The sequence below is a fragment of the Tursiops truncatus genome, chromosome 4, assembly GCF_011762595.2.
Source record: "Tursiops truncatus isolate mTurTru1 chromosome 4, mTurTru1.mat.Y, whole genome shotgun sequence".
In the NCBI taxonomy this organism is placed as follows: Eukaryota; Metazoa; Chordata; class Mammalia; order Artiodactyla; family Delphinidae; genus Tursiops; species Tursiops truncatus.
This window is the reverse complement of record NC_047037.1, coordinates 80,910,344-80,916,904: the sequence shown is the minus strand read 5'-3', so window position 1 is coordinate 80,916,904 and position 6,561 is coordinate 80,910,344. Positions and strand designations below refer to the sequence as shown.

The 6,561-nt window shown below is 39.6% G+C and overlaps 1 pseudogene; it reads left to right on the top strand.

Annotated features, from left to right (window-relative positions):
- Nucleotides 1-5,540: 5,540 nt before the first annotated feature.
- LOC101336494 (non-histone chromosomal protein HMG-14 pseudogene) lies at nucleotides 5,541-5,887 on the top strand (annotated as a pseudogene).
- Nucleotides 5,888-6,561: the final 674 nt, after the last annotated feature.

The window sequence follows — 6,561 nt, the reverse complement described above, 5'->3', positions numbered from 1 at the left end:
CAGATATATACACACTTCTTCTGCCTATAATTACCACCAGCTCTCTTAAAAATTTTCCAGCATGATTCAGGTATCTTTGTCAAAAATGTTGCCCTCTCATGGCCCGAATACATTGGTTTACCTCATATGAACTGGTACCTCTTCCTGGATGATATTTTCTGTGTCTTAGCCCTTATACCATAAATACAGTATATAAGCAGCCCTGACTATTTAAAATTCTTAAGTTGCTGAGGTCAGAGACACCATAGGAATTTTAAGGTTGGTGGCTGGAGAATCATCCTCTTTCTCTTTGCTGTATAGATAGCATCCACTGAACATGCACAGTAACTGCTTTTGTTTGATAGTTATACCTGCAGGAGCATCTGCATGTGCAGATCTGGACTGTGGTTTAATCTCAGGGGCAGGCAGCCTTGGTCAAAGGAAGAAAAATTCTGATCCTCCGGTTACAGAATTGCCCTTGGTGAAAAGCACACTCTATACACCAATCAGACAAATTGTCAAATGATTTGTAATGGAATTAAAGAACGAAGTAGTGCCAGAATACATGAAAAGGGATAAAGGAAAAATGAAACTAAAAGAAGAAAAGAATAATACGAAGAAGTGAAATAAGAAGATAGAGAAACTCAAGGAGAAAGAAGACAACAGAATTAGAAGAGTAAAACAAACAAACAAACAACACAACCCATAAAGAGATGAAGAAAAGAACAAGTCTTTGGTACCTGTTTTACTGGTCCGTGGAAGGGGTCCCCTGAACCCTGCTGTTCTCTCGATTTTCAGAGACGGATTAGCAAAATATAAAGTGAGCATAAAGTTGCTAACTGTGTGGGTACACAGTCACCTTGGACCTCATCAGTATTGCTAAACATCACCCGTAACCTTTCCATTATCACTGAGGGTCTGCTCAGCACCAGGCCCAACTGCTCCAATAATTTCAATTACTTTCCCCGACAAATTTTATGTTTCATGTATTTTAGTGGCCTGATAATTATGATTTCTCTCATTTCTTGCTATCGAGCTTAATGGGTTCCAGCAAGAGTGTACAGTTTCAGAAATGAAGTTCCACTTGAATTCACAAGTTATTATCTACTTTCATTAATGGAATTGGAAAAAAGAGAGTGGAAAAGAGATAAAGAATGAGGAAGAAGGAAAAGATGAATGAGCAGGAACAGGGGGAAAAAAGAAGAAAACAAACAGCCAGGATCAAAAAAAAGAAAATCAGCCATACGTGAAAGGAAAAGTCAGGCTGCGTATACAGAGAAAGTAGAAAGGAAAGTACGCAGACAAACTTTTTAAAAAAATATGAAAAGCACCGAACAGATTACTTCCATTATTAGGCACATGACTAATAAAGCAGCAGAGGGTGTTGGAAAATTCTCAGGCTTTGTAGCTAGACCACAATGGGTTTGAGGAACCTGGTTCTTTTGTTTACTAGCTCTGTGGTTAAAAGCATGTTACTTGACCTTGCTGAGATTCATCTGTCTTCTTCTCTGTATGGATAAGAACATTGACTCTATGGACTAATTCCCTTTCCTCTTTCTTAATCCCTCTTCCATGTGTGTGTGTGAGTGTGTGTGTGTGTGTGTGTGTGTGTGTGTGTGTATCAAATTATTTTAATGGAATGACGATTATGTACAAGAAACTGTGCTGGTGCAGGGAGATGGGCTTTCTGAGAGGCTGCAGAGCTGAAGGCGGAGATATATGTAGAGCTTAGGTGACCTGGGCACTGACAAAACTCTCCTCCCACATGGGAGGCTATGATTCAGCTCCCGCTGTCTGGCGTAAGAAATGGAAATGTCCAAATCTGAAGACACTCTCATCAGTGGAAGCCCTAGTAAAAAGGATTATTTGCATCAGTTCTACGTGATGATTATGTAAGCCCCAGGAGGAAAGGCTTGTGACGCAGCAAGGTATCAAGGGTTCGGGTCCATTAAGACTTTGTGTCACCGGCAGCTGTGTGAATTCTGATTTGGGGCCAAATAATTGGTAACATACTCCGACCTTATAGTTGGGTTATGCATGTCATCTCTTACAACCAACATTTAATCCATCTGAAGAGGTATAGCTGGGAAAAGTAGGAGATAGAAAAATGAAGAAGACATAACTCTTGACTTCAAGAAGCTAATAATGCAGTAGGGGACATAGAATAAATACACAAATAAGTGTAATAGAAAATGAATATGATAAGTCGTATAAAGTGTCACATTGGATCATACAGGTTTGAGAAGGAAAATGTTATATATTTTATAAAAGATTATATTTTAATAAAAGCCCAAGTTTTAAGCCAAAGGAATGAAACTCTAGTTTTACAATTTTAAGCATCAATGAACTACTTGGGAAAATAAAGGAGGATTACAGAGTACTTTCCTATTTCCATGAAAATACATCACATAGATGGCAACGACTGAGTCCTGTACTGCAGGCACTCGATGGGATAAAATGAGAAAATTTAGAAAGAAATTCCCCCCCAAAAATTGGAATTAAAACATTTTAAAGATAACAAAAAGCAGCTGTAGTGAAAAATTAAAAACAAACAACCATAAAACCCCCTACCATATATGGAAATAGCTGAAGTGATGATTCATATAAAATGCCTCTACTATGTATTCTGCAACTGAAAAGGTTAACGGTTTTCTCTAATAATCCTAATAGAGGCCACTGAATGATGGCTTATCTTCTTCAGTTCCATTAAAATGAAGTAAAAATGGATGCTTTTAATGTGGACTGAAAGAAAAGAACTAATTAACCTGACAATGTGCTCCTCTTTCACCAGGTACCTTTCTGCAAAGGCAACTAAAACTAAAGACAACTGGGCATTTTTTAAGGTTATCTATACTTTTCTGTGAATACATTAAAAAAAATTGTCTGGGAGGTATCTGGTCAATATTGATTGACACAGTCCTATATCAGCTTTTGCTTACAGAAAAAGCATACACCCACTGGAGAACCGTGAGCCTACCTGCCCCACTCCAGGAACAGTGTGTGGCACGTGAGATACAAAGACAAGTGAGGAAATCTTTCTCTCAAAGCACCAGTACTTTATTTGGAGAAACAAACACATACATAAATAATTACAGCCTCTGAGAGAGGCAAGTGCAAAGGACTATGATCGCTGGTGGGGGAGAGGTGACAACTAAGAGAGTGGCAGGAGGGTGGAAGCTTCATGAATATGTCAAATTTCAACCTGGCCTTCAGGAATCCCAGGAGCTTGCCTGGTGGTGAAAGGAAGGGAAGGGGTTTGTTCACACGTCAAGAAGGGTCTACACAAGTCCCTGTTTGCAAGGGTCATTAGGGATTCAGGCAGGTGCTGTTTGTCCTACAACCTGCTTATTGACTATGTCCAAGTTACAACTTGCCTAAGATAATGTTAGTGGTCCACAGAGGGCTTTGGCAGTAATTAAAAAACAACAAAAAAAAATCAAAACAAGTGCCACCTCTAGGGATTTAGCTTCTTTGGGTCACAAGTCTGTTGTATCTCAGCAGGATCACACTGGGCCCAAATGAAGAGATTTGACATTGTCCTTCTAGTCTCATTATCTTTGACAAGGGCCTTCCTTGCCTCAGTTAATCATGACAGAGAATGTGAGAATATAGATGGTGAATTGAGGGGACATAAGGGAACCCGGGCTTCCTGTGCTCGAAATCACCAGCCAATGCATTGCAGCTTCTTATGGAGGCTGGGGCCCAAAAACTCAATTAGCAACCATGAATCCAGAACCTCAGAGGCAGGTCTCAGGTTCCCTGGACTTATTTGAGCTACTAAGCATCCTGCTTTGGTTTCTATCATGTCAACTTACTTTCCTCATCCAAGGGTCAGCTAGAATAATAATACACACAGAAATCTTGAAAAGTCAAATCTTATATTTTAATTCACAGATTCCATGGCCTATTAAAATGACTCCTAATGTACATTGAAGAATAAAACCTTCCTTACCTTTCCACCTCTAGAGTTCAGAACATTAACAAAGAATTTCTTTCCTCCTACTTTTTGGAAGTTATTCTGTTTCTTGAACCATGTCAATTTTGGAAAATCTCTACCTATTCATATCTCTGAGTATGAACAATGTGAAAAATCCCATGTTGGCTAGAAATTTTTTCTTTCTTTCTTTTTTTCTTTTAAAGACCATGGAACCAGTGGTTTCCTGGGAGTAAATATAATTTTTGAAATAAAATATGGGCTAAAGTGGTCTTTTAACCTTTAGAGTTAGATCTTCAATGTTCTTCGTACCTTGGTATCATCCTCAAAGTTTTGTGGATATTTTTAATAAGCATCTGTTGAAAATAAGGTCCAAGAGGGAGGGGATATATGTATACATCTGACTGATTCACTTTATTGTGCAGCAGAAACTAACACAACATTGTAAAGCAATTATACTCCAATTAAAAAAAAAAAGCTAATGGAAATAGGAGTGATGGAGCAGAAGGACAAAAGGTGTAAAAGGTGTTCTATAAAAGGTTGGTGGGATTTATATGCCCCCATTATCTACCCCAGCCCATGGTCCTGATCCTAATTGTGCCAGTAAATTATTTAGCAATATGATTTGTCATGTGAAATAATATTTGGATCACTTATTAAAGACCCATTTTATGTCAGACGGCTTACATAATCTAAGCCTAATTTTTGCAAACATACTTATAATTGAGAAAACCATTTCAGCAAGCTCGAGAGACTTACCTAGGGTTACAGATTCAAGTTAATGCGGAGAGAGGATTTGAACGTATGTAATCCGAATCCCAAACCAAGTGTTTTCCCCTTTTCTGCTAAATCCTATTTATAAGACTTGTGATGGTCAGAAGAATGCAGAGTCCATCTATTTCTTCCAGCTAAGTAGCTCTGGTCAGGTTGCCTAACCATTTTTTTTTTCCATAAAGATACACATTTTTTAAAGAAACATTAAAATGCCATTTCTATCTTCTGACTTTAAAGGGGGGGGGTCTTAATAATATCTGTGTTGTAAAAGAAGGAGGAACAGATCTGCCTGAAAGTGGTTGAGCTGTAAGGAGGGATACTGAACTGGGGGAGAGGATTCTGTTGCAGGAGAAGTTTGGAAAACGAAGTCTGAGTCAGAGATGTCTCTACCACACTTGTTGTCCGACAGAAATACGACGCAAGCCACATGCTTAGGTTTAAATATCCTAACAATCATGTTTAAAAATGTAAAAATAAACAGGTGGTTTTAATTTTAAGAAGATACGCAATCCAGTGTATCTAAAGGTCTACCGTTTTAAGATATAATCAACATGAAACATTCACGATCTGTTTTACATTCTTTTTGTATATGAAGTTTTTAAAACGTCTAGTATATGCCTTACACTTGGAGCACATCTTTATTTAGAAAGCCTCGTTTCAAGTGCTCTAAAGCAACCTGTGGTCAGAGCTGACCACACTGCACAGCAGAGTTCTAGTAGCTTAAGAAGAAAGAGAAGGTGATCAAAAGGAGTTCACATGCGGGTCCCAGCGGCTCGGGCGGCGGGAGCAGAGGCAGCGGCCAGGCAGCCCAGCTTCGAGAAGGCTCTGCGCCCGCAGGCACCCGGCCCGCGCCCGCCCCGCTGCCACGATGCCCAAGAGGAAGGTCAGCTCCGCCGAGGGGGTGGCGAAGGAGGAGCCCAAGAGGAGGTCGGCGAGGTTGTCAGCTAAACCGGCTCCTGCAAAAGTGGAAACGAAGCCAAAAAAGGCGGCAGGAAAGGATAAATCCTCCGACAAAAAAGTGCGAACAGAAGGGAAAAGGGGAGCAAAGGGAAAACAGGCTGAAGTGGCTAACCAAGAGACTAAAGAAGACTCACCTGCAGAAAATGGAGAGACTAAAAATGAGGAGAGCCCAGCTTCTGATGAAGCAGGAGGGAAAGAAGCCAAGTCTGATTAATATCACACACCTGGTCCTATCAGGGGTCCCTGTCTCCCTCCTTGTACAATCCAGAGGAATATTTTTATCAACTCTTTTGTAAATGCAGGTTTTTTAGTAGCTCTAGAAACATTTTTAAAAAGGAGGGAGTCCCACCTCATCCCGTTTTTTAAGTGTAAACGCTCTTTTTTAAGAGGTGAAATCATTTGCTGGTTGTTTATTTTTTGGTACAATCAGAAAATAGTGGGATATTGAATATGGGAGGTTTGATTGTCTTGGGTGTCAGCTTAACATTCCACAGATGGGGGTAGCTTTTCTATCCTATAATACAAAGCATACTAAGTGGCAGTTTGGAGACAGTTGTGCATTTAATGTCTTAAACGCTTTAAATTACTTCTCTTCCCACGTTGTTTTTGGTAGAATTGTTTCCTAAAGCAAACCACTCACCCCTTGATCTTGGCTCTCCTGGGCAGAATTTTGTGCACTCTGTAACATCTTTGGTAATGGCAGTCCAGTTCTTCTAGTAAAACTGTTAATGTGCTGTGGACGACTGACAATTTGAGCATGTAGTGTATATGATATTAAATTGTGAATTAGTGGGACTTAACGATGTAACAGCATATCAATATTTGAAGATATTGGTACTGGATATCCTGTGAAGGAAAATTTGCCTCCAAATTTTAATCTGGAAAGTCACTGGAATAACTGTTCAGAAAAGAAT